Source organism: Mustela erminea, chromosome 5, assembly GCF_009829155.1.
Source record: "Mustela erminea isolate mMusErm1 chromosome 5, mMusErm1.Pri, whole genome shotgun sequence".
Taxonomy (NCBI): domain Eukaryota; kingdom Metazoa; phylum Chordata; class Mammalia; order Carnivora; family Mustelidae; genus Mustela; species Mustela erminea.
Window position 1 is genome coordinate 132,821,297 of NC_045618.1, and position 26,780 is coordinate 132,848,076.

General features: G+C 39.4%; 1 protein-coding gene and 1 long non-coding RNA gene across 7 annotated transcripts in view; both read right to left on the reverse strand.

Annotated features, from left to right (window-relative positions):
- Positions 1-26,780, reverse strand: part of LIN52 (lin-52 DREAM MuvB core complex component) — a 142,604-nt gene that overhangs the window by 57,669 nt on the left and 58,155 nt on the right. The window lies entirely within an intron of this gene.
- On the reverse strand, positions 20-18,410 carry LOC116591762. Its single transcript, XR_004286155.1, has 3 exons — positions 18,401-18,410; positions 1,229-1,232; positions 20-129 (listed from the first exon to the last, which is right to left on the reverse strand). It is a non-coding gene; the product is annotated as an uncharacterized LOC116591762 (long non-coding RNA).

A 26,780-nucleotide genomic window follows, 5' to 3' on the forward strand; every position in this document is an offset into this window, starting at 1 on the left:
CTTTGAGTTTTTAATTTTATTTTCTTACAATATTATTTTTAAGTAACCTCTAAATCCAACGTGGGGCTTTAACTTCCAACGCCAAGATCAAGAGTTGCAGGCTCTACCAACTGAGCCAACCAGGGGCCCCTTCTTTGGGTATTTATATTTGCGTGGTTTTCAATGTACTTACCTATAATTCAACCACAGTCTATGCCTGCCTGTTGTCTAAATCTTAAGATATAGAGAGGTATCCTGTAGTTTATCAATTTCCTCTTCCTGAAGAAGTCTCCAATATCATCTAATTGTCCTCTGTGTCTGGTATGCAGCAATCACCCTGGGAAGCTTACCCTCTCATCTTAGTGAGCCCCTGTTTTCTGTAGCTTATATTCTTTATAGCTTATATATTCTTTCTAGGCTTATTCCCTCATGACTTCCAATAGTTCATAAGAGTTTATGGGAGGTCAATTTTTTGGATCTTCCATGTCCAAAGTGTCTTTATGTCATCTTTTCACTTAAGTTGGCAGTCTAGGTTGAAAATAATGCTGAAAACATCCTGATTCCCATCCTTTGTCTGAAACTGTTTTTTGTCTCTCTTCTCCAGAAGCTTCCAAGACCTCATCTTCTTCTCCAGAGTTCTAAAAATTCATAATGATGTGTGCTTTGGAGCAGGTTTATTTTCATCTATTTTGGCTGCAGCTATCAAGACCTTTCAGACTGGAAACACATTTCATGTCTTTCAATTTTGAGTTTTCTTAATGTATTTCATTAATGATTTCCTTTCTATTTCCCTTTTTCTCTTTCCGGAACTCCTACTATTCAGATTTTTGGCTCTCACAGACTGGTTCTCTTTTCTTTGCTTTTCCCTTAGTTCATGTCTTTTTGCTCCTTTCTATTTCCTTAACTTCTGACAATATTTGTTGAATTTTTCATTCCCATCACATTTTTAATTTCCATGAGTTCTTTCCTATTCTCTGTATATAGTCATTTTTAATAGCATCCTGTTCTTGATTATGTTTGCAGTATCTTCTCTTTCTATGAGTTTTGCATAGTCTTTTTTCTCTGAGCTGATTTTTTCCATTTGTTACTTTTGTTATTTAAATGTCTCATGTCAGGGGCTTTTCTCAAATGTTGACAATCCTTCACTGTTTTTTTTCATGTGTAAGAAGAGGGGGACTAAAAAGTTGCTTGAAAAGTCTAAGAGTATAGCAGTTAGACTTGGTGACTATAAGCTTCCCTGCAGTATGACCAAGCTGTTGGGTTGGAGAACTTCCAATGTCAGTACCTTTATTCTTCTTGGGCTGGTCGATTCCTCTCTTCTACCTTCCTGATTGAAGGGTAAGAGCCTGGTTTGTGGAGGATGGGGTGGTCTCAGCACAGAGTGTACATAATTCCCTACATTTTCAGTACCGAAACCCACCCTCGGGTGGTCTGTATCCACCAGTTGAGGAATCACTTTGTTTTACCTTCTCTAGAAAATAAAGCTCCATTCTTTTGTGGGGGAGAACAAAGCAGGTGATCTGGGCATCTGACTCCTCCTTACGCAGATTTCAATGAATTCTCCTTATTTAAACCATCTCACCCATCCACCTGATACCAATATTTAGTCCTTTGGTGAACTGTGAGACATGAAGTGGCTTAGTTTTTGGCTTTCTTATTTTTAGGATTATTCTTCTTAGGTCTGCTAGGTTCACATATCTACCAGTTTCCAAAATTTTCTAAGTGTTGTCCTCTTTCCTTACTCTCCTTGAGGGCGTATATCTTTCTTTAAAAAAAAAATTTTTTTTTTTTTTTTTAGTAGGGTTTGGGGGTTTGGGAAAGGAAGAAAAGCAAATGTGTGCATTAAAACCATCAATGGGTGGCTCAGTTGGTTGAGCATAGGATTCTTGACTTCAGCTCAGGCCATGATCTTGGAGTTGTGGGACTGAGCCCTCTCTCTGGCTCTGGGCTCAGTGCAGTCTGCTTCTCTCCCTCTCTCTCTGCCCCTCCCCTCCACACATGCACACACACACATACTCTTTCTCTCTCTAAAATAAATAGATAAATCTTTAAAAAATAAAATAAAATCATTATTAACCTGGAAGCACTCTCTCCCCAAATTTATTGTTCACTGTATATGGATACCTTCCAGCTTTCTCCATGATTTTAACTGCTTTGTCATGACACTCCCCACTTCTACCTTGGTTTTGTCTTTACACTTGTAATATTAGTTATAGTCTTTCTAAGGGGAAAGAAACAGGGGATAGCTTCTGAAAAAGTAGCAATGGAGAAAAGAATGGATAAGTACCTATCTGTTCTCTGATTACCCTGAAGACTATTTCCATTTCTTATTCTGTAAATATAAAAAGATCCCATCTAGGGGCGCCTGGGTGGCTCAGTGGGTTGGCTCGGGTCATGATCTCAGGGTCCTGGGATCGAGCCCCGCGTCGGGCTGTCTGCTCAACAGGGAGCCTGCTTCCCCCTCTCTCTCTGCCTGCCTCTCTGCCTACTTGTGATCTCTCTCTCTCAAATAAATAAATAAAATCTTTAAAAAAAAAAATCCCATCTATTTAACAGACATTTGTACAATACAGTTTGTTTTTTTTAAAAAATGGATTTATTTTAGACAGCATATAGTTAGGTCTTGATTTTGATCTTCTTTTCTTCCTTTCTCTCTCTTTCTCTCTTCCTAAAGCAATCTCTAAACCCAATCTCAAATTCACGACTGGGAGATTAAGAGTCCAATGCTCTTATCTACTGAGGCAGTCAGGCGCCCCTGCACAATATTGTTTTATAATATACAAAAATAATATAAAGCATGGTTCCTAACAGCAAGGGTCTTGCAATTTAGTTGGGAAGATAAACATAAAAAGCAAGTATTAATCCTTGTTGTGGCTAAAAAAAAAGAGAGAGAGAGAGTAATAATAGTTCAAGAACAATAAAATGGTTAGAAGACAGAATTAATCATAAAGGAAATTAGGAGAATTCAATGGGATTCAGAGGTTAGGAGAGCCATCTCCTATCCATATTTATGTTCTATCTTCTAATTACAATCTAATTTTTCCTTAATTTTAAATCTTTGATAAAACTTATTAATTAAATAACATCTGTTGGGCGTGTGGGTGGCTCAGTTGGTTGAGCGACTGCCTTTGACTCAGGTCATGATTCTGGAGTCCTGGGATCAAGTCCCACGTCAGACTCCTTGCTCAGCAGGGGGTCTGCTTCTCCCTCTGACCTTCCCTCTTTTAGGCTCACTCACACCCTCTCAAAAAAATAAAATCTTAAAAAAAAAAAAAAAAATCTAGGGGTGCCTGGGTGGCTCAGTGGGTTAAAGCCTCTGCCTTTGGCTCGGGTCATGATCCCAGGGTCCTGCAATCGGCTCTCTGCTCGGCAGGGAGCCTGCTTCCCCCTCTCACTCTCTGTCTGCCTCTCTGCCTACCTGTGATCTCTCCCTCTCTCTGTCAAATAAATAAATAAAATCTTAAAAAAAAAAAATCTGATAAGGCCCTCTGCATGAAGTAGCCGACGGAAGTTCGGCAGATATTTATAGCTAAGTCAGTCCCTGACTAGGATGGGACTGTCAAGCCTGTGACTGCTACCCAGCCCACTGCAAACGGTGTAACCTGATTTGAGAAAAATAAACATCTATTAAAAAATGAAACCAAACCAAACTGTTCATAATGCAAAATGAAATTATTTAATTTGCAAGACTGAACTTCACACAAAGCTTTTTTTTTCTTTTTTAAAAGATTTTATTTATTTATTTGACAGACGGAGATCACAAGTAGGCAGAGAGGCAGGCAGAGACAGAGGAGGAAGCAGGCTCCCCGCGGAACAGAGAGCCCAATGCAAGGCTCAACCCCAGGACCCTGGGATCATGACCTGAGACCAAGGCAGAGGCTTTAACCCACTGAGCCACCCAGGCGCCCCAACACAAAGCTTTTACTCACTGTGCCAGTTATTCATTTACTATCTCTCCACTCCTAACTCACCTTTCTCTGCCTGCTGTATGATACATGGGCTGGACCGTGCAGCAGGCGCCATTTCTCCTCAGTCAGCTGGCTTGCTGTTAAGTTTGCCAACAGAGAGGGGACTGGTGGGAGACAGCGAGGCTGAAGCAGAAAGAAAGAACTTTTCTTCCTTTTTACAGTGTCTGGTCTTCCCCACAGGGACGAGCAGTTTGGCATCTGGGGGGCCCCCCTGCACTGCTCACCTTGTCCACAGAGGCCCTGGGTCCCATGGCAGGGCTTGCTCTGGCTCGGATTATTCACCACCACAGGGCAGCTCCTAAAAGTCACCAGGAGAGTAACCCCTGGCAAAGGGCGGCAGGTTCCGCTGGCAGCTGCGTCCTCTCTTCAGAGGGCTAAATTTCAGCCTTGTGGGACCTCCTTTAAGTTTCTAACTTCCTCTGCAGTGCACTCTCCTTCAGTTCTGGCGGAAATGGCTTTCTGCAGCGTCTACCCCTGCACCCCTCAGAGTCGTCTTCTACCCTTTCACCCAGTTAACAATTCAACAGCTCTTTATATCAAATTTCCCCTGTTCAGAGTCCTCTTCATTGGATTCCGGCTCCTACAGTCTCCCAAAGAGACCAAACAAATGGAACACACAGGATACCAAGTAAAAACAGTCCCCAATTCTTAATGTTAAAAAAAAATGAATTCTAGCAGTTACTGTTATAAATCTAGAGCAACCCCCCAATATCAATTCTGAATAAGACAACCATAAATGTAAGGTCACCCAAACCCTGAGTACTAAGCACTGAAGAACTAGAGTAAAGGGCCAACTATGTCAGAGAAACTTCTAGATTCTGTTGTGATAAAATTACAAGATTAGTGGCTGACAAGAACCCAATAGATGAAAGAACCTGATTATAAGAAAGCATTTAATAGTGCTTCTCCTGGCATCTTCCTTGCAAAATTAATTAAAACTAGCCAGGATATATGAGTCTCATGAATTGAAAACTGGCCTCAAGACCGCAAGGAGTGATTATAAACTGCCTTAAATCACATGGAGGAAAGTGTCTGGTAGAATGTCCAGAGAGTATTAGATTGGTTATAATCCAGTATTTCCATTAGTGCTTGGGAAAGTAAAGAGTAAGTTAATTAATGTTGAGTAGACATTCACTTGAAGGGATTTGTAAAAACCAGTATGGTCTAAAGTAGAAAAGACTTAGAAAAGTGAGAAAGATGTATGGAAGGTAAACTCTTACCCTTTATTACAAATAATTAATATTTGTATATTAATATTAATAAGTAATTTTCATGCAGTGATCTCAAAACCTCCATATGCAAGTGGGACTACCTACAGTTGACAGAAAAGGACTAGAGATTTTTAGCTGGGCTAACTAAGAACAGCATCCACCTCAGGGGATCTAATTCCTTTCATTCTATAGAGATTATAAATTCATGGAGAGAAGAGTGTTTGGGTCTATAAATAATCCTTTGCATAGCTACATCATACGGCAGCTTGAGTTAATGCCAGAATTTCCTTTCTGTGTGATTTGTAGATTTACAAATACACAAAGGCAGAGACAAAACAGAAGAAGTTAGGGCAGCAGTAACACTAGCAGCCAAACTGAATTTTTTTTTTAAAGATATCACCGATGCCTTAATAAAGAGATGGCTTAAACCCAGAAATTGTCTGGCCTTTCCCCTCCTTCCCTGCACGTTCCTGGCACCTACGTGTGCATCAGGCACTGGGGACCCAGTGGAGAACAAAGCCAACACTCTAGGAGGGAGAAGTAGATTGTGCCGGTAGACTGTATATATCATGAGCGTAGGAGTGCAAGTAGGAATAATCTAGTCTAGCAATCACATATAGCCTTCCGAAGGACCTGCCATTTAACTAAGCCTGGAGTTTGCTTTAGTCACTATGTGGACTCCTTCTCAAGGGAGTGAGTTGTCAATGCTAATATCCTGCTCTGGGACAGAAGATGGTCTGAGGCTTGCCCTCAAATTGCCTTCATCTAGTCAAAAGGCATCCCAGCGTCTGTTCTTCTTGAGAAATTCAGGGCTCGAACAATGCTAGCAAGTCATAATTTAGCTAGGAAAGAGCTGGATTAATCTCCTCCTCCACCCATACCGTACAGATACAGCATGCTTCATGTTTCTTTCTAGTAGTTAGCTGGGTAGGGGGAAGACAAGTATTGACCTCAAGAAGTGACATTTGCGGCAGTGCTAAGCACTGTCAGAAGAGCATTCACGGTCAGAATGAAGCCTTCCCTGGTTACTGTGGTCAGAGCACTTAGGCCATGTTCAGCAAGCAAGTTAAGGAGCAGAGGCTTTGGAATCAATCACATAGGTCTGAGTTGCAGTCTTGATGCTGTCATTCAATACCTTTCTTCATCTGTCCAATGAGGACAGTAACAGTGGTTACCCCCCACAGAGGTGGTATCAAGATACGAGAAGGAGCTGGGCAGAGCTGGGCTTATCAGGAAATGCAGGTTGTTGATGTTAATAAGAAACAAGACTATATCTGAATGTGATGGGCTATATAAGTAGCAGAAGGACTAGATATGGGTTAAGTTGCATATGCCTACATTGTTTATTAAACCAATAATTAGCTAAATAAATGTGGTATTTATTTCTTTATTTTTTTAAGATTTTACTTATTTATCGGACAGAAAGAGAGACAGCGAGAGAGGGAACACAAGCAGGGGGAGTGGGAGAGAGAGTAGCAGGCTTCGCACTGAAAAGGGAGACCAATGTGGCCTCAGGACCCTGGGATCGTGACCTGAGCCAAAGGCGGACGCTTAACGAGTGAGCCACCAAAGCAACTCTAAAAGTGGTATTTAGAATGTTCCATGAATAAGTAAGACACAACAGGCTGAAAGCAAGTATTTCCCAGCCCCAAACAGTACTTTTATTCACATTCTCTATTCTGGTTAATAAAGTCAGTTAAAAACTACTCAAGTTAGAAATAGTTATCTGAAACTCCTACATCACTGCACCTTTTATTTTTTTTTTTTTAAAGATTTTTATTTATTTATTTGAGAGAGAGACAGTGAGAGAGAGCATGAGCGAGGAGAAGGTCAGAGAGAGAAGCAGACTCCCCATGGAGCTGGGAGCGCAATGTGGGACTCGATCCCGGGACTCCAGAATCATGACCTGAGCCGAAGGCAGTCGTCCAACCAACTGAGCCACCCAGGCGTCCCTCACTGCATCTTTTAAAACTGATTTTCCTGCTTCTAGTGGTCTATGAGTCATGAGTACCCACAATGCGCCAGACCCTAAAAAGGGGGGAGGTACCTCTGATCCTGTCTGAGATAAGTACACTTTCCTAGTGCTTTCCAGTAAACTGTAATCTCAAGGACAAAAACGTTCTTTTTCTCTATAACCTTATACTCAGCAGAGTATGTTCACATAAGAGGCACTCACTTATTTACTGAGTGATTAAGTGAAAAAACAAACACAACCCTTTCAGTTACTATTAACTTAGAAATTTTTTTTTAAGATTTTTATTTATTTATCTGACAGAGATCACTAGCAGGCAGAGAGACAGGCAGAGAGAGAAGAAGGGAAGCAGGGTCCTGGTCAAGCAGAGAGCCCGATGTGGGGCTCGATCCCAGGACCCTGGGATCATGACCTGAGCTGAAGGCAGAGGCTTTAACCCACTGAGCCACCCAGGTGCCCCTATTAACTTAGAAATTCTTAAACATGGGTCACTCTTTTGATATCTGAACAGAGCTTAACCTTGACTAGGTATCTCACTTCAGAAACACTGCCTGTCTTACAAATAGTAGTTCTTAACCTTTTAGGGCTCACAGACTGGTTAGACATACGTAGTTGTCTATACATAGCTATTTCCTCACTTAATCTTAATTTGTTAACAAAACCCTGATTTTATTTGGGTAAAGGGTGAGCACATACTCGGGAGACCGGGCTCCTTCCTAGTTCCAAGAAGGAACCAGTCTTAGTCCATCCAATGATGGCAGGTAGTGTAATTTCCCTTGACAATGGTTAATTTAGGCAGAGGAGTGTGACTAGCACTGTTCAATGGCATGCAAGGGGAAATCTGCCTCAGAGCTTCTGGGGGTTTTCTCACTGATAAGAAGAAGCGTGGGGGAAAACAACTCTCTTTTCTATCTTAGGATAGTGTTGTCAGCCAATGATGTCCAAAGCTGTAGTAGCCATCTTGCAAACATGATGGAAACCAACCTGGGGGGGAGGGTGGTTTCCAACACAATGAAGTGACATGGCAGAAAGATGGAACTAACAGGGGTCTCTGGCGATAATGTTAAGTAAGTGAATTAACCCCCCCCCCCAAAATGAAGTACCTATATGGAACAACTTTATCTTTTAGGCCACTGTAGTTGGGTTTTCTGTAATTTGTAGACAAAAGCATCCTAACCAATAGAGAGTCCATTAGTTTTCTGGGACTGCTGTAACAAACTACCACAAGGTGAGTGCCTTAAATATTAAAAACTTACTCTCACAGTTCTGAGGCTAGATGTCTGAGATCAAGGTATCAAAATGTTGCTTCTTTCTGAAGCCCATGAGGAAAGGATCTGTTTAGGTCTGTCTCCTTGGCTTTCAAGATGACTGTCTTTGGGGCGCCTGGGTGGCTCAGTGGGTTAAAGCCTCTGCCTTCAGCTCAGGTCATGATCCCAGAGTCTTGGGATCGAGCCCCACATCGGGCTCTCTGCTCTGCGGGGAGCCTGCTTCCTCCTCTCTGTCTGCCTCTCTGCCTGCTTGTGATCTCTGTCAAATAAATTAAAAAAAAAAAAATCTTAAAAAAAAAAAAAGAAAAGATGACTGTCCTCACACCTCCCTCTACGTATGTCTGTCTCTGTGTCTAAATTTCCTTCTTGTATAAGGATACCAGTCATATTAGACTAGGACCCATCCTACTGACCTCATTTTAACTTGACTATCTGTGTTAAGACCCTATCTCCAAATAAGGTCACATTCTGGAGTACCAGGGGCTAGGATTCTGACATATCCTTTTTAGGGCCATACAGTTCAATCTTTTTTTTTTTTCCTAGTGTTTAAGTTTTTAAATTTTTTAAAATTTTATTTTATTTTTCCAGTGTTCCAAGATTCATTGTTTATGTACCACATGCAGTTCAATTCTAACAGAGACCTTTAAAACAGTCTAATGAAAGCCATTAATACTCTTTGCAGAGAAATATACATGGATAAGTATACACATACAATTTTCTTTAAATTTCCGGAGATTCATGGACTCTTAGGTTAAGAACCATAGCTACAGTATCCTCCTGAGCAAGACATGCACCTCAGCATTAACTCTACCCATACAGAAACTAAAATTAGTAATTGCCTAGGTAACAATAATTACACTGCAGGTGGTTCTAAGGGTACTATGTTATATATACAAAGGAAGGAAAAAGATATTTTATTGAATGAAGGTTATGCTAAGATCACCAACTTTAGGAAAGGAAGTTACCAACAGTCTTCTCTTACAGGGATAAAGTCAATATCCTTTATTTCAAATTTTTAGGGATTATTTGGGTAAGTTTTTTATAACCTCAGAACTTCTAGTACTAAATTTTTGTTATAATTAAATGAAAATATACAATCTGCACTGAAAATTATTAGTACAAAAAGAAAACACATTTTATTTGCATAAATCTGTTAGTGTTAAATAAGGCTTAAAACTTAAAATAGTTGAGATCCAACCATTGGGAATACAGAGCCTTTAAAATGTTGCCTTCCATGGCCCCAGCAAACCTGTACTGTCAATAAGGGGAAAGAGTTCTGGAGCCTAGAAAAATGGCAGGAAACAAAAGTTAGGGCAACTGGAAGGAGAACTAGAACCATCTAAGTACAACATGAATGTAATGTGCAACATGTGAGGGGCTAGGAAATTCTGAAATTTGCAGTATTTGAGAACTAGCATTCAAAATTATAAAGGGCCATTTGTGAACTGTGGCAATCAGATTAAATAAGTTTGACTTCTTTGCCATTTGCTACAATGTGGATGGAACTAGAGAGTATTATGCTAAGGGAAACAAGTCAATCAGAGAAAGACAATTATCATATGATCTCTCTGATATGAAAAATTTGAGAGGCAATGTGGGGGGCTTGGGGGGTAGGGGAGGAAAAAAATGAAACAAGATGGGATCGGGAGGGAAACAAACCATAAAAGACTCTTAATTTCACAAAACAAACCGAGGGTTGCTGAGGGGAGGAGGGGGTAGGGAGAGAGTGGCTGGGTTATAGACATTGGGGAGGGTGTGTGCTATGGTGAGTGCTGTGAAGTGTGTAAACCTGGCAATTCACAGACCTGTACCTCTGGGGCTAATATTACATTTTATGTTAATAAAAAATAATAAAATTTTTAAAATAAATTTGATTTCTGCTCTCTAGAGAAACATAACTTAAGGTAGCAGTAATGACAGGGACAGCAAACAGACTCTTTCTTACCACTAAAGAGCGACACAAATCAAAGTTAAATTATAAAGTGAAATACATAAGGACAAATAGTTAAAAATTTGACCATCAAGCTATCTCTTAAGTTGAAACAAAGAACTGGGAATGTTTGCAATCTGGCAAACAAAGCCCTTAATTATTGACTAAGAAGTACATTTTTTCTTCCATGGGCAATCCTCAGAACCACCAAGTGGAGAACCCACACTAAAAGGTAACAAAAATGTAACTCTGCGGGAAAAGGGAGACACTACATGGAGAGACTGGGATTTGAAATCACCTTGGAGGACAAGTGTAAGTTTTCCAGATAAAACTGGAGAGAAAGGCTAGGTCAATGTTAAGAAAGTCCTTTGTGAAAGCCTGAGGAATCTGAATTTTGTCTTACAAATAAGACCCAAGGAGCCAAATAACTTTTATAAGAAGGAGTATGACAAAACCAACTTCATTTTTTTTTTATATTTAAAGAAATATTTGTGGTAGCAGAGGATAGACTTTCTAGCTGTTGACCACTGCAACTAAAAATGCCACCCACCTAACAGATGCGCAATACTTGTTGATAGACTTACTGACTGAAGCCTTATGAAACAATTATCAAAACATGTAAACTGACAGATAAACAAAGGTTAGTCCAAAAAGCTGCTACTGGGTATTCATATGCAGAAATGAAAGTATTTAGGGCTAGATGCTTGTGTTCTGGTATTGCTCAAAAAGGGGTATTATGATCTATAAACAAATGATGCCAATTCTTCTTTTTCTACATTAATAAGACTTTATCTGGCTGAAAATAAAACAAAGCAAATCAATAACCTTATCTAGAGGAAATAATACCAAATAAAATAGCATCTAAAATATCAATTTTTATTTCAGTCTGTAAGCCCTTTTCTTGCTTGGCTGTACAGTCTCCAATCATCCCTGAAATACAAGTGATTGGGCTCTTCTGGACCCACCAGTTAAGGGGAGGGAACATTTATCTACCGTCAATTCATGGGACACTAATCTCCTTCCCACTCCTCTGATTACAAGCAAGCGGGATGCTAGAGGAAAGGCCTCAACAGAAGCTTTAAAAATAAATAAATAAACCCAGCCCCTTCTGCTCCAGGAATACAGAAAAGATTGGCATTAGTACAAGAGAAAGTGATCTGTCCAAACAAAAGCCAATCTGAAGGAGGAGTAAACCCCACAAGCTAGCCTGGCATTATTGGTAGGAAGATAGCACACTTGTTAAAAATGTATATTTTAATTTTCTGTATTGCAAAAGGCCCCAATTTGCCCAGGGATCTAGCTAAGCTGCCATTTTCTACTACGACAGAGTCTAATCTTTATTTAATGGATTTAGCATCTATCTTTACTAGAGTGGTCTCTAAGGAAAAGGGGAGGGGAGAATGAAGGGGCAGAGAAGAGATGATCAGACCCCCCTCCCCCTTTCATCCATCCGGCGCTCATGTTTGTGTTCAAAATTCAATTACCTCCTTATTGATACTTCACAGAGATATTTAAGCTGCAAACATGAAGCCCTGATTTCCCAAGGGGCCATGCCCCTCTCTATTTCACTGCTCTGCTTCCCCCTGGGTGAATTCCTGAGGCGTCCATATTAATAGGTAATCAGTCACAATTCATTTATTAAACAGCTAGCAAGGTTTATCAGCCTGCCCTGATTAGCCCGAAGAAACCACTGAATTCCTAATTTATTTATGGAAATGTAAGTGTCTTTCTGAATTCCATTCAGGAGGTGCAGGAGTGTTTTGGTCGCCGCATCCTGCAATGTAACAGGCAGCACCAGCAGCAAGCGAGATTTCCAGGATGAAGAGGGGCGACCAGAAGGCAAAGAGCCAGGGACATACACTGCAGTGATTCTTCTTCTGGCCACGGGATTTGGGTCCACATAATCCTTGGATTAGTACTTATTTGATTGCTTTCTGTTTACATAAAAGAGTTGGAAATGTTGTCACTCGGCAGCCATTACTATCCACTGTAACAAAAATCAATCTCAGGGATGCTGCTTTTTGATTGGCAGAAAAGTGGCCCTTAATGGAGTAGAATTGAGGACCTCGGTGAGTTAAAAGACAATCATTCTCAGCAGAGTTAAGACACCAGGCTGGAACAACAAACCCAAACCACGAAAATAATACTTTGCAAACATTCGTCTTAGAATAGTAACTAAACCAGATCCTGTTTTAATCTTCTACTATTCTAGGCTACAGTGACAAAACAGCTTTGCAGATGATATCCACAATTCTAATCAATTAACAATTCACCCAAAATTGCCCATTACTAATTAAAAGGCCAATTCAGATTAAATAAAGCTCTTAAGAGTAACATTAAAACCCATGCTAACTGCCCCAACTGGTGCAATTAGAAAAGAAACTGTTTTGGGGACATGAGCAGATCATACAACCTACACTCTTCTTTTCAGCCAGAATTAGGACTAGCTTCTTCTGAAAAACGATAAAATACAAAAAACATAAAGAATGTAGCCAATGTTTCAATGCCAACAAAGAATGTTAATGCTTATCTTTGTGTGGGTTTTCCACAGCCAATATTTTCAAATCTCAACCTGCCTTCCTCAGAGTTCACTATGATTTAGAGCAACCTCCCCATATAACCTAGTGTATGCAGTGAAAGGTAAACCATAATCTTAAGAAAAACATCAAACCCCAATTGGGGAACATTCTACAATGCACCTGACCAGTTAGTTAGTCCTTTAAACTGTCAAGGTCACCAAAACAAGGAAAGCCTGACAAACTGTCACAGCCAAGTGGACTATGGGGAGGTATGATTACTAAATGCAATTATGATATCCTGGATGGGACTCCAGAATTAGGGCAAAACTAAGCAAAGCTGAATAAAGTACAGGAAAAATGTTAAATAAAAAAAAGTTCATGAAGTTCATTAATTGTAACAAATGTATAACAAGGGCACCTGGGTGGCTCAGTTGGTTGGGCAACTGCCTTCGGCTCAGGTTGTGATCCTGGAGTCCCGCCTCGGGCTCCCTGGTCAGTGGGGAATTTGATTCTCCCTCTACCCCTCCCCCATCTCATGCTCGCGCTCTCACGCTCTCTCTCTCTTTCATTCTCTCCCTTTCAAATAAATAAATAAATAAATAAATAAATAAATAAATAAATAAAACAAATGTGTAACAAATGTACTATCATAATAATAAGGGAAACTGGGTATGGGTTATATGGAAATTGTCCTTTATAATTTTCCCATAAATATCTAAACTGTTCTAAAATTTAAAAATCTAACTAAAAAAAAAAAAAAAAGAAGAAGAACTGACAATACATAAACTAAATTACAAGGTGGCCAAAACATGAATAAGTAATTTTTATATTTTTACGACAGAAGGTTGAAGATACAGTTTCAAAAAGCCATTTTTTATTAAAAACAGTATTTTTAGAATAATGAAAATAACACATTTATAAATGAAAATTTTCATATATATTTATTTGTATTTACCTGACAGGAGCAGCAAAAACAGTTAGTTATTAGTATATTTACTTTATCAATTTTAAATGTATTCTCCCAGGGGACGCCTGGATGGCTCAGACGGTTAACCGTCTGCCTTTAGCTCAGGTCACGATCGCAGGGTCCTGGGATCCAGTCCCAATCCAGTCCTGGGATCCAGGCTCCTTGCTCAGCGGGGAGCCTGCTTCTCCCTCTGTCTGCTGCTCCCCCTGCCTGTACTCTCTCTCTCTCTATCAGACAAATAAATAAACAAAATCTTAAAAAAATTTTTTTAAATGTATTCTCCCAGAAATGTTATCTCTATGTGAAATGTTAGTATTATAATTACAATAAATGGAAAACCCCCTAAAACGCACACATGCACACACATACACACACACACACAAATATAAAGAAAAGAAAAAAAGCAAAGCAGTTGTAATACGGAAAAATAAGTAATTGGGAGGGGTGTTTGGCAAAGAAAATCAAAATATATCCTCAAAACAAATATTAACACTCTTCAGGTTGTGTCACTGTGACTTTAGGTTGTGTTGATGTTACTGTTCCTCTCCTTGGGTTTGATCATCAAGAAATGATTTGTGTGTGCTTTGACTAAAGATGAAACAGGCTCAAGTCAGGAGGACCAACCCTCCCCATTCACAAATTAACAAATGCATACATTAGGATTCTGTTAATCACTCCATAATGAAATATAATAAAGTTTTAAGGCCCAATACATAAAAATGCAACATATGACCCTAACTTCTAAAATACTAGCTAGGGAAAAAGTAAAAACTGAAGTGCACCAGGCAGGTATAGCCTACTACAAACAACGGCTGTGGTCAGATGACGTGGCCTTGATTCACAGCTCCTGGGTCAGTCCAAATCTTTGCAGACTACAAAATAGGGTCAATGGTTCAGCCTACTCCTAGAGTAGCTGTGAGGCTTTGGAAACTATGCGGTTAAAGCACTTAGCACAGTACCTGTTAGTAGGTACTCATACAAGGATGCCTTTGAAGATACGCTTATCAACGTTTCCCAGCTAGCACCTGATAACTACAGGCAGAAAAACCTGAGGAAACAAACGGTTAATGGAACAGCAATAAAAATCAGAGTCTATCCGCAGAGTTCATTAACATTAATACAGCACAGCACCCTTATAGACAATGCACCTACTTGATGCACTTAACAACCTATATGAAAGCCAAAGCAGTCATTTACACCTGTATTTCACAGATAAGAAAAATTAGGCAAGTTAAGTGATTTGTCCAAGGTCAATAGCTAATAATGAGCAAAGTCAGATTTTGATGTAGTTCTTCTGGCTCTGTCTAGTTTGATCGTTGCTCTCCCATTCTGCACCACAGGCACGTTCTATCCTTTGGCTGATAACTCTTGACTTCTCTGGCATATTACTCTGATCCATGTCAAATTCCTTACTACCAGAAGTCCTATAATGCCACAGGATTTCTTAAACCCCACTGCTTTCATCGAGTACTACCATTTTAGAAAATTTCAGTACAAAAAAAGAGAGACAATTCAAAAAACAATTGAGTTGTATTAAAATAACCAACAAAAACAGACTGGTCAATCACTTTAATTTTTCTTTTAATTTGTGCTCAAGTACACCTAATCTCCTCATCAATAAATTTCATTGACATCCTTGTCCAAAGCAGTTAGTCATTATCTCAATCTTGACATATATATATTCCTACATACAAGATGGGGGGGGGGGAGGATGCTGCTCAAATTCTTCCTGAATTAAAGTAATTCTACACTTAAAGTAATACTACATTAAACAAACTTTCTATTGCAGTCTATCATTCTGGGCTATTATGAGGAAAAACCTGTCCTCTACATTTGTGGACTCTACATCTTATGGGTTCATTCAAAATAGCTCTTAGCAATACATGAAATAACATGTAACATGAAGAAAAATATTAAAATGTTCTTTCTGGTCTAGTTGTCCCAGCAGGTGACCCTTTACCATCCCTACTGAAAAAAGTTGCTAAGAGTTACCCCCACATATCCACATTTTAACTAAAAACTTCAAAGGGAATACTGCCATCTACTGAATCACATTTATCACCATTCTGTCTCTCTCAAAGGGATACCTAATTTAATGGCTCTCTGCAACAAAATTTTTAATACTAAAGACGTTTATGTTAAAAGCAAACTTTTAAGGCAAAAAAAGCTGTATATATTCACAGCTACCCATGACAAAAATATCCTAGAAAATAATTCCCATTATTCTTATCCAATGACGTAAGACCTGCTCAAAGCAGTATTTTGAAATCTGGCTGGAATACTATTAATGCCTGACAACTTTATTTCGCGAACTTTCCATATCAAACCAGAAAGACTGGCATTTCAATTTAACAACAGCTTAGCTATTCAACTTCAGAGTGAATTACTTTCACTTTTTATCTCAGCCACTATTTGTCTTCAAAAAAATTTTTAGTTAATTTCTAAAGTGCAGCATATAGACAGAAAAATGTACAAATCACAAGTATATGTGTGGAATTTCACAAAATGGACACATAACCACATCCATCTTTTAGAGAACCATTACCAGCCCCCCATAAGTTCACCTTCCCACACTCCCTCCCAGCCACCACCATACTCACAGTGCAATTATTATTTTGATTTATATCATCATAGGTTAGCTTTGCTTGTTTTTGAACTTTATATAAATGGTATTGTATAATACATACTCTTTTGTGTCTATTTTTTTTATCAATGTTATGTTCCTGAGACCCATTCAAGTTGTCTCATGTAGCAATAGTTTGTTCATTTTAAGTGCTATATAATATTCTAGCATGTGAATATATCTGAATTTATTTGTTCATTTACTGTCAATGAACTTTTAGATCATTTCTAGTCTTGACCTATAGGAACAGCACTATTCTAAATATTTCTGAATGCATCTTTTGGTATACAAATGTTTGCATTTCTATTTCTAAAGTATATACCTAGCACTGGAATTGTATTAAAATATTTATTTGTGTATAGGACAGGATAGAATATATGTATGATCACCCTTAGAAGATACTGCCTGTTTTCCAAAATAGTTGTAGCCATAATCATTTGCTATTTAAAGTCTCATATTTCTCAGCTAACCTTTCAATTGGAAATTGTTCCCAGTTAGAAAAATTGGGAACACTTGGAAGCAGGTTGGGAGTACTTAGGGGAAGAGAGGTCAGAGAGTTGTTAGATCATTACCAGAGACCTTCCCAGACTCTTGGTTCCCCCTTGAGGACTATGACCTATAGACCACAAGATGCTAGAAGCCTATTTGAGTCTGTATCCCATGTCACTATACCCTGGTACCAATTAACAGAAGGTTTCTCCCATTCAGGTTCTCCTAAACACTTTCTAAACCCTAATCAATACCTCAAATTCCCAGATAAACATATTGTACGTTTTTGAACACAAGCTAAATTGTTCCAGCTAGAATTCAGTTTAATACCGTAACTTCCTTCCTGACTACATGGAATGAGTTTTAATGTAGTTTCTGAAAAACAGTATTAGCAGAATTGAATTAGAATTACTATAATGGGAACCCCTCCTCCAAGATTTCTCCTATTTACAGTGACAAAGACTCTTGTCAATAATATGAGAATGCCATGCCTAACTTCACTCGTGTACCGATTAGGACTGGTAGAGTCTTATGTCATCATGATGCCTCAACTTGAAGGCAAAAAGGAGACAGCAGCCAGAATATTTTAATACCCATGTATTTAGAGAATTGCTCTATGTCAGTCTAATCATTTGGTAGAGTTATAAAAATATCTGCTACAGGGGTGCCTGGGTGGCTCAGTGGGTTAAAGCTTCTGCCTTCAGTTTGGGTCATGGTCTCGGGGTCCCAGGATCGAGCCCCACATCGGGTTCTCAGCTCAGTGGGGAGCCTGCTTCCCCCACCCCGCCTGCCTCTCTGCCTACTTGTGATCTCTGTCAAATAAATAAAATCTTTAAAAAAAAAATCTGCTACAAAAGTGGTCTTGTAAGGATGTGTCCTAATGTAGCCAAGGGTAATAAAACACTGCAGTCATGGGTCCAAGTATACTGACAGAAGTCAGAACTGATACACACCAGTGTTGCTGCGGGTTTAAAAAACTGTTCTGGCTAATCTTTTTAAAGGACTCTTGTTTATGTAACCAAGAATTAGCTGCAAAGGTAACCAATTGCTTCAGTGCTTCAACAATGAGTTGTGCCTAATGAAAATTCAGAAATCATTACCACATGTCATAAGGAGGTAACAGTCAGCATGTAGAAGACTTAAAAAAAAAAATCGATGTATTTTTTAAATTAAGGGTCTTTGAGACTCTGATGGGTAGTAAATCCATTCAACATAGAAAGCAGAAATAATCAAATCATTGTCAAAGTGCAGGTCAAACTCACCCTAGGCCAGAGATGCTTGACAGTGGCTACTTTCTTCTCTCTTTGTTATCACTTTACAGGCTAAACAGAGAAAACCGATAGAGAAACAGAGAAAACCGACAGAGGCAACTGCATGGCTCTAGTGGCCAAATTATGATATAAGATCACTTTCCCTCCCTACTTAATTACTTGTCCATATGTAAACAAAGAGACAACTAGGCAATGCCTTTTACTGTCCTAAGCAAATCTGGGCTGCGGGTGAGAAAAATGAGTATGAGAAAAGAGGACTTGTGCAGGTTAATCAAATAGTAACTGTTAAATGGAATGTTACATTTTACATGGACTCTTAGCACTGTGGAGGAAACCAATTTGCCAATGATAATATATAAAATTTATTTCTTGGGGCACCTGAGTGGCTCAGTTAGTTAAACATCTGTCTTTAGTTCGGATCATGATACCAGAGTCCTGGGACAGAGCTCCACATCCAGCTCCCTGCTCAGTGGGGAGACTGCTTCTCCCTCTACTCTCTCTCACTCTCTCAAATAAATAAAATCTTTAAAAAAATAAATAAAATTTATTTCTTTCATTCCAGTTTAAATTTTTTTTTTTTTTAAAGACTCTATCCGGGGCACCTGGGTGGCTCAGTGGGTTAAGCTGCTGCCTTCGGCTCAGGTCATGATCTCAGGGTCCTGGGATCGAGCCCCACATTGGGCTCTCTGCTCAGCAGGAAGCCTGCTTCCTTCTCTCTCTCTCTCTCTGCCTGCCTCTCCATCTACTTGTGATTTCTCCCTGTCAAATAAATAAATAAAATCTTTAAAAAAAAAAATAAAAAAATAAAAGACTCTATCCAACCATCTTCAACCCACTATGAGCCCTTATTTCCAAACTTCTATGGTACTCAAGTGACAATCAGCACATGCTCTTTTGTACTGTGATCTTTTTACATATTTGTCTTGTCACCCTAATCAAATTATAAATAGAAGAGTTTATGTGTTTTTGACATCCAGGGTCTAGCACATTGCTTTTCACAGAAGGCCATTAATAAATGTTTATTTTTTATAATATCTAAATCCTAAGAAACAGATGAGAACCCTTAGTAGAGTCAGATGTTACAATAAGTAACAATGATGATCAAGAGATTATTTCAAATCTACTCTGGGAAAGAATAAAAGAAAAGGAGGGGTAGAAAAGACTCATTCAAGGGACGCGTGAGTGGCTCCGTGGGTTAAGCCGCTGCCTTCGGCTCAGGTCATGATCCTAGGTCCTGGGATCCAGTCCTGCATCGGGCTCCTTGCTTGGTGGGGAGCCTGCTTCTCTCTCTGCCTCTGCCTGCCACTCTGACTGCTTGTGCGCACTCTCTCTCTCTGACAAATAAAATCTTTAAAAAAGAAAAAAAATATAAAAGACTCATTCAAGAATTGAAGGGAGTAGAATACAAAAATCATTATACGTCAAAAAAGACGTTCAGAAACACAGACTGGATTCAACTCTGGTTTGTATCAGTCAAGGGGACAGATGGAATGGTGTTGGAAACTGCCTTTTCTTTTCTTTTTTAAGATTTTATTTATTTATTTGACAGAGAAACAGTGAGAGAGGGAACCCAAGCAGGAGAAGCGGGAGAAGAGAAGCAGGGTCCCCACTGAGCAGGGAGCCTGATGTGGGGCTCAATCCCAGGACCTTGGGATCATAACCTGAGCCAAAGGCAGACACTTACTTAACAACTGAGCCACCCTAGCATCCCTGCCTTTTCTTTTCTAACAACCTTTCCTAATTAGTGTCCAAGTCCTGCCTTTGGTGAATGCTAGATGATTTGGATCAATAAAAATATCTCCGGGCATGTGCTTCACAATGGCATTTGGTACATAGCCTGTGCATCCTGCCCCTCAAAAAGGACAGCTGCAGGAAGGGTGGGCATAGGAGGGAAAATGCTCCCTCCTGTGAACTGAACTGAGCATGCACTCCCTTCCTACCATCTTGAAAAGTGGTAAGAGAACAAAATAAAATTTCAGGATAGCTTTACCTTCTCTGGCTTACCATGATAATCAGGTAATAGCATTAACAAAGCCTGAATCCTATCTGCTGGTCTTTTTTCATTATTTATCATTTCTTAATTAGGAATGCCTCTAGCTTATGTTTTCTGTTATATTTAAAAGATTTTGGGGGGGTACAGATGGCCCTTCTTTTCACTACATCTGTATCTTGCACAGAGCACTGAGTGTGGTGCATAAACAATGAATTCTGGAACACCGAAAAGAAATAAAATAAAATAAAATATTTTTTTGTAAAGTCATGTTGACATTAAAACAAAAAATAATTTCATTGCTTTGGAAAGGGAAGTTTTTCTCCTGAATGAATAAATGCTGTGGAACAGGCATATAATGGACTTCCTCAAATCCTTTTGGGCTTCCTGGACTGATTTCATATCTTTCTTTTCTTCTTTTTCTCATATGATTTGAAAATTGAAATATAATTCAGATATCATAAATTTGCCATCCCCCCTTTAAACTGTGGTAAAATACACATAACACACATTTCACCATATTAACCATTTTTTTATTTTGTTTTTTTAAATATTTTATTTATTTATTTGACACAGAGAGATCACAAGTAGGCAGAAAGGCAGGCAGAGAGAGAGAGAGAGACAGAGAGAGAAAGGAGGGAGCAGGCTCCCCGCCGAGCAGAGAGCCCGGTGTGAGACTTGACCCCAGGACCCTGAGATCAAGACCCGAGACGAAGGCAGAGGCCTAACCCACTGAGCCACCCAGGTGCCCCAACCATTTAAAAAAATATATTTTACTTATTTATTTGTCAGAGAGAAAGAGCAGAAGCACGGAGCTGCAGGCAGAACAGGCAGAGCAGGCAGACAGGAGAAGCAGGCTCCCTGCTGAGCAAGGAGCCAGATGCAGGACTCAATCCCAGGACCCTGAAATCATGACCTGAGCTGAAGGCAGACGCTTAACCGACTGAGCCTCTGAGGTGTTCCACCATCTTAACCATTTTTAAGTGTACATCTCAGTGGCATTAGCATATTGATATTGTTGTGCAACCTACATTCAGACTTTTCTCCTCTTGCAAAATTGAAACTGTATCTATGAAATAACTCCCATTCTCCCTCCCTCCCTTCCCTGGCCCTTGGCAACCACCATTCCACTTTTTGCCTCTGTGAATCTGACTACTCTAGGTACTGCATATAAGTAGAATCATACATTATTTGTTTTTTTGTGTCTGGCTTATTTTCCTTAGAATATCCTCAAGATCATCCATGTTGCAGCACCTGTTAGATTTTCCTTCGTTTTGATGCTGAATACTATCCCACTGCATGTACATACCACATTTTGTTTATACATTCATCCATCAATGGACACTTGGGTTGTTTCTACCTCTTGGCAATTTCAAATGCTGCTATGAACATGAGTGTACAAATATCTGTCCAAGTCCCCGCTTTCAATTCCTTTGGGTATATACCCAGAAGTGGAATTGCTGGATCATATGGTAATTCTATTTTTAATATTCTGATGAAATACCATGCTATTTTTATAACGGCTGCACCATTTTGACATTCCCAACAATAGTGTGCAAGGGGTCAAATTTCTCCACATCCTTGTCAACACTTGTTATTGTCCATCTTTTTCATGGCAGTGGGTATGCAGTGGTATCTCATGATTTTGATTTGCATTTCCTATTGATTAATGTTGAGTATCTTTGCATGTGCCTATTGGCCATCTATATATCTTCGGAGAAATGTCTGTTTAAATCCTTTGCCCACCTTAAAAATTGGGCTGTCTTTTTATTGTTGAATTATATGAGTTCCTTATATAGTCCGGATATAAGCCTCTTATCAAACAATATAGAAATGATTTACAAAAGTTCTCTCCCATTCTGTGAGCCATGTTTTCAATTAACCCCCACCCCCACACCAAACTCTACATCCAACATGGGGCCTGAATTCACAATCCCAAGATCAAGAGTCGTATGCTCTACCAACTGAGCCAGTCAGGTGCCCCATGCCTCTTCACTTTCTTAATGGTGTCTCTGAAGCACAAAACTTTTACATTTTGATGAGGTCCAATTTTTAATTTCCTTTTTCTGCTTGTGTTTTTGGAATCATATGTAAGAAACCACTGTCTACTAAGATCATGAAGATTTACGCTTATGTTTTCTTCTAAGACTTTTTACAGTTTCAGCTCTTACATTTAGGTCTATACTGGATTTCTGAAAGAATAGCTGTATATAGTATAACATGGGGGTTCAATTTGGGGTTCTTGTATATAGATATTGTGTTTTCCCAGCATCATGTTTTTTTTTTTTTTTTTTTTTTTTTATTTCCAGCATAACAGTATTCCCAGCATCATGTTTTTAAAGATTATTTATTTATTTATTTGACAGACAGAGATCCTAAGTAGGCAGAGAGGCAGGCAGAAGGAAGGAGGAGGAAGAGGAGGAAGCAGGCTCCTGCTGAGCAGAGAGTCCAATGCGGGGCTCGATCCCAGGACCCTGGGATCATGACCTGAGGCAAAGGCAGAGGCTTTAACCCACTGAGCCACCCAGGTGCCCCCCAGCATCATCTATTAAAGAGACTATTTCCTACCCATTGAATGATCTGACACCCCTGTCAAAAATTGACTATAAATATGAGGGTTTCTGAATTTTAAATTCTATTAATCTATAAAGATACCTATATACTGATACCACACTGTCTTGATTACTGTAGTTTTGTATGAGACTATGAGTCCTTCAACTTTGTTCTTTTTACAGATATTTTAGCTATTCTGGTTCTCTTGTATTTTCATGTGACTTTAAGAATTTCCTTGTTAATATGTGCAAAACCAGCTTCATTCCTGACCTAAATAATGTTCAGGGTAGTTCCTACATTTGGACGGATCCATAGTCCTTACAAAGTTAACCATGCAAACTGGGATCTCCTCACTGCTTGCACCCTCGAAACACCAAAGCAAATGTAGGTGATAACAGACCATTTTTGCATATATTCATTTCACACACTGGTGGTGAACAATAAAAACGAATCAAATATAATCTCAAAGGACAGAATTATTAATTTAAATAATTATTAGATCTCATTTGTGCAAAAACCATTTATTTTTCTTCTAACAGTGTTATAAAATATTCCCCAAAAAATCAGACTGCAGCATTATATACAATACTGAATAGTTCCATTACACAAGAATTGAATTTTACTATAATTTCTATTTAAAGAGGAAAACAAATTGTTAAATTGTTATTCTAAACAATTCATAACTGCTATCAGTATATGAGTCCAAGTCTTTCATATCTGTGGGATTTCAGCTATAAAGGCATGAAAGTTAATATAACACGGGAGTTTGGGACGCCTGGGTGGCTCAGTGGGTTAAAGCCTCTGCCTTCGGCTCAGGTCATGATCTCAGGGTCCTGGGATCGAGCCCCACATCGGGCTCTGTGCTCAGCAGGGAGCCTGCTTCCACCTCTCTCTCTGCCTGCCTCTCTGCCTACTTGTGATCTCTGCCTGTCAAATAAATAAATAAAAATTTAAAAATCTTAAAAAAAATAACACAGGAGTTTACTTGCAATTTTGCTGAGGAACTAATCCAAACAATACAAACTAAAGAACAAATCATTCAGCTAGTTAGTGAGCCTAGCAGTCCACTCACCACCAGCATCCCACTGAGGCTGTGATGTTCCTTAGTGGTACTTTTACACATAGTAAAGATAATACAACAGCAACTGGAGAGGACGAGAAGTTTCTACAGATTTGGAATAAAAGATGGATACATCTTTTATTTGTTGTTTGTTCGCTTGTTTTTTTTAAATATTTTATTCATTTATTTGAGAGAGAGAGAGATCACGAGCAGGGGGGAAGGGTAGAGGGAGAAGCAGACTCCCCACTGAGCAAGGAACCTGATGTTGGACTCGATCCTGGGACACTGGGATTATGACCTGAGCTGAAGGTAGATGCTTAACTGACTGAGCCACCCAGGTACCCCAAAAGACAGACACATTTCTTGAGGCTGTCTCAGATCTATAACACAAATAGTTCCATCACATATCCAGCAGTGTATGGGAATGTTTTAGAAAGTGCATCAAGTTTTTACCAAGAATATTCATCAGAAAAGAGAAAAATGAAAGCTGAAAAGGCAGTGAGGATGATACAGGAAACATGGGACTCATGACCACAGCGTGATTTGGGAGAAAACGTGAAGTTAAAGGTTTCATAAAAAGAGTTATCAGTCATAACAAGAAATTGTTTGGTGCACCTGGGTGGCTCACTCAGTTAGGCGTCCAACTCTTGACTGCAGCCCTGGTTATGATCTCAAGGTCATGAGATCCAGCTCTGCATCAGGCTCTGTGCTCAGCTGGGAGTCTGCTTGAGATTCTCTCCCTCTCCCTGTCTATGTTCTCTCTCTTTCTCTGAAGTAAATAAACAAAATATTTTTAAAAGATTATTTATTTCAGAGAGAGAGAGAGAGAGAGAGCACGCAAGCGAGCGAGCATGAGAGGGTAGAGGGTCAGAGGGAGAAGCAGATCCTCACTGAGCTGGAAGCCCGGTATGGGACTCTATCCCAGGACTCCAGGATCATGACCTGAGCTGAAGGGAGTCTCCCAACCAACTGAGCCACACTGACAGCCTAAAATCTTTTTAAAATTTTATTTATATATTTGACACAGAGAGAGTACAAGCAGAGGGAGTGGCATGGAGAGGGAGAGGGAGAAGCAGGCTCCCTGCTGAGTAAGGATCACAATATGGGGCTCAATCCCAGAATCCTGGGATCGTAACTTGAGCCTAAGGCAGCAGTTTAACCCACTGAACCACCCAGGTGACCCTAAATAAATAAAATCTTCAAAAAAAAAAAGTTTTTTAACATGGATATGAAAAGAAAATGCCTTTGTATATAAATCAAAACAGGATCTATTAGACAACAGATATTTATCACGTACCAATTATAAGAGGTGTTGGGAATTCAGTGGTGAAAAACCCAGATGCCCAGATATCCTTATAGCTGTTTGGAGTTTAAGGTCAGGCTACCTTACCTACTTTGTAGCAATGTGCAGACATTATGCAAAAATAAAGTCTGCCCTACTAATCTGAGAATCTCAGGACATAAAAAAAATTATATTCCAAATATGGATAGGTCAATAAAAGAACCTCAGATACTGGGCAACTTTTGGAAGGTAGGTCTTATAAATACTCCATGTCAGAAACAGAGAAATATCGGGTGCCTGGGTGGCTCAGTGGGTTAAGCCGCTGCCTTCGGCTCAGGTCATGATCTCAGGGTCCTGGGATCGAGTCCCGCGTCGGGCTCTCTGCTCAGCGGGGAGCCTGCTTCCTCCTCTCTCTCTCTGCCTGCCTCTCTGCCTACTTGTGATCTCTCTCTGTCAAGTAAATAAATAAAATCTTTAAAAAAAAAAAAAAAAAAAGAAACAGAGAAGTATCTAATTTCTCCAAAGCCTGAATTCCAGGTTCTCCTCAACATGGACGAACCTAAATGGCTATGGTTTACAACTTTAAATCTCAAGGTGATGCTCCTTCTTCTTAATGTTTCTGACTTTTCTACTGGGTGTAAAATACAAACCCAAGGTATATGACCTTGCCATACTTTGCCTGGCATCATAAAATGTCATGGACAAAGATCTCAAACTTGATTACACCAGCTTTAGTAGAGGTACATTCTTGGTAATATAAGAAATGTTATGGAATCTCTTACTGGAGACTGGGCAATCTTTGGATGCTTACTGGCATCCCTTAGAGAAGAGGGCAGTGTAGGACTTCAAGGAGATTATTTTCACAAGCAATACTATTAATATCAGTGAGACAAGAGGGTGACAAAGGTTTGGAGGGCACACATAAAAGTACACGGGACAACTGAAAGAGCAAGAAGAATGAGAAATGACCTGGCAAAGAGGGGACACCTGGCTGGCTCAGTCAGAAGAACACGGACTCCTTGATCTTGGGGTTGTGAGCTCAAGCCCCACACTGGGTGTAGAGATTACTAAAAAATAAACTTAAAAAGTTAATGTTTTCTTTCAAAAAAAGAATGGCAAAGAGGATGGAGCTGAAAGACTAGAAAAAATTTGGGGGGGTTTTCATAAATTTAGTCAAAGTTCTACCATGGGAAATTTGCTGATTGAAACCATAACCAGTTATGATAAATGAATAAAACTTTTGAGTATTAAAATTTTCACTGATTTTGTACCACGGAATAAAAGCACAACACAGCTACCATTCTTACTGCTCTTTAGAAAGACTCTATCACTTCATGACAGTTCCCTCTCAAAACACTGCCTCACAATTCTCTCCCTGTATCTCCTCTACCGCTTGTCTCTTTCTGCAAAGCTAATGTTGCAATTTAACTTTTTTGGGGGTTCAGTATATTTCACGATCTCACCACATAGTCCATAATAATTGGGACACCACTATGTTAAATCTGAAGATTCAGGGAAGTTCAAATTAATGTTTCTACTAATAATTCAATATATTATAGTATAACATTTTAGTGGGGGAATTACTTTAGTTACTTTTTTTTTTTTTGAAGATTTTATTTATTTATTTGTCAGAGAGAGAGAGAGCGAGCGCACATAGGCAGGCAGAGTAGCAGCAGAGGCAGAGGGAGAAGCAGGCTC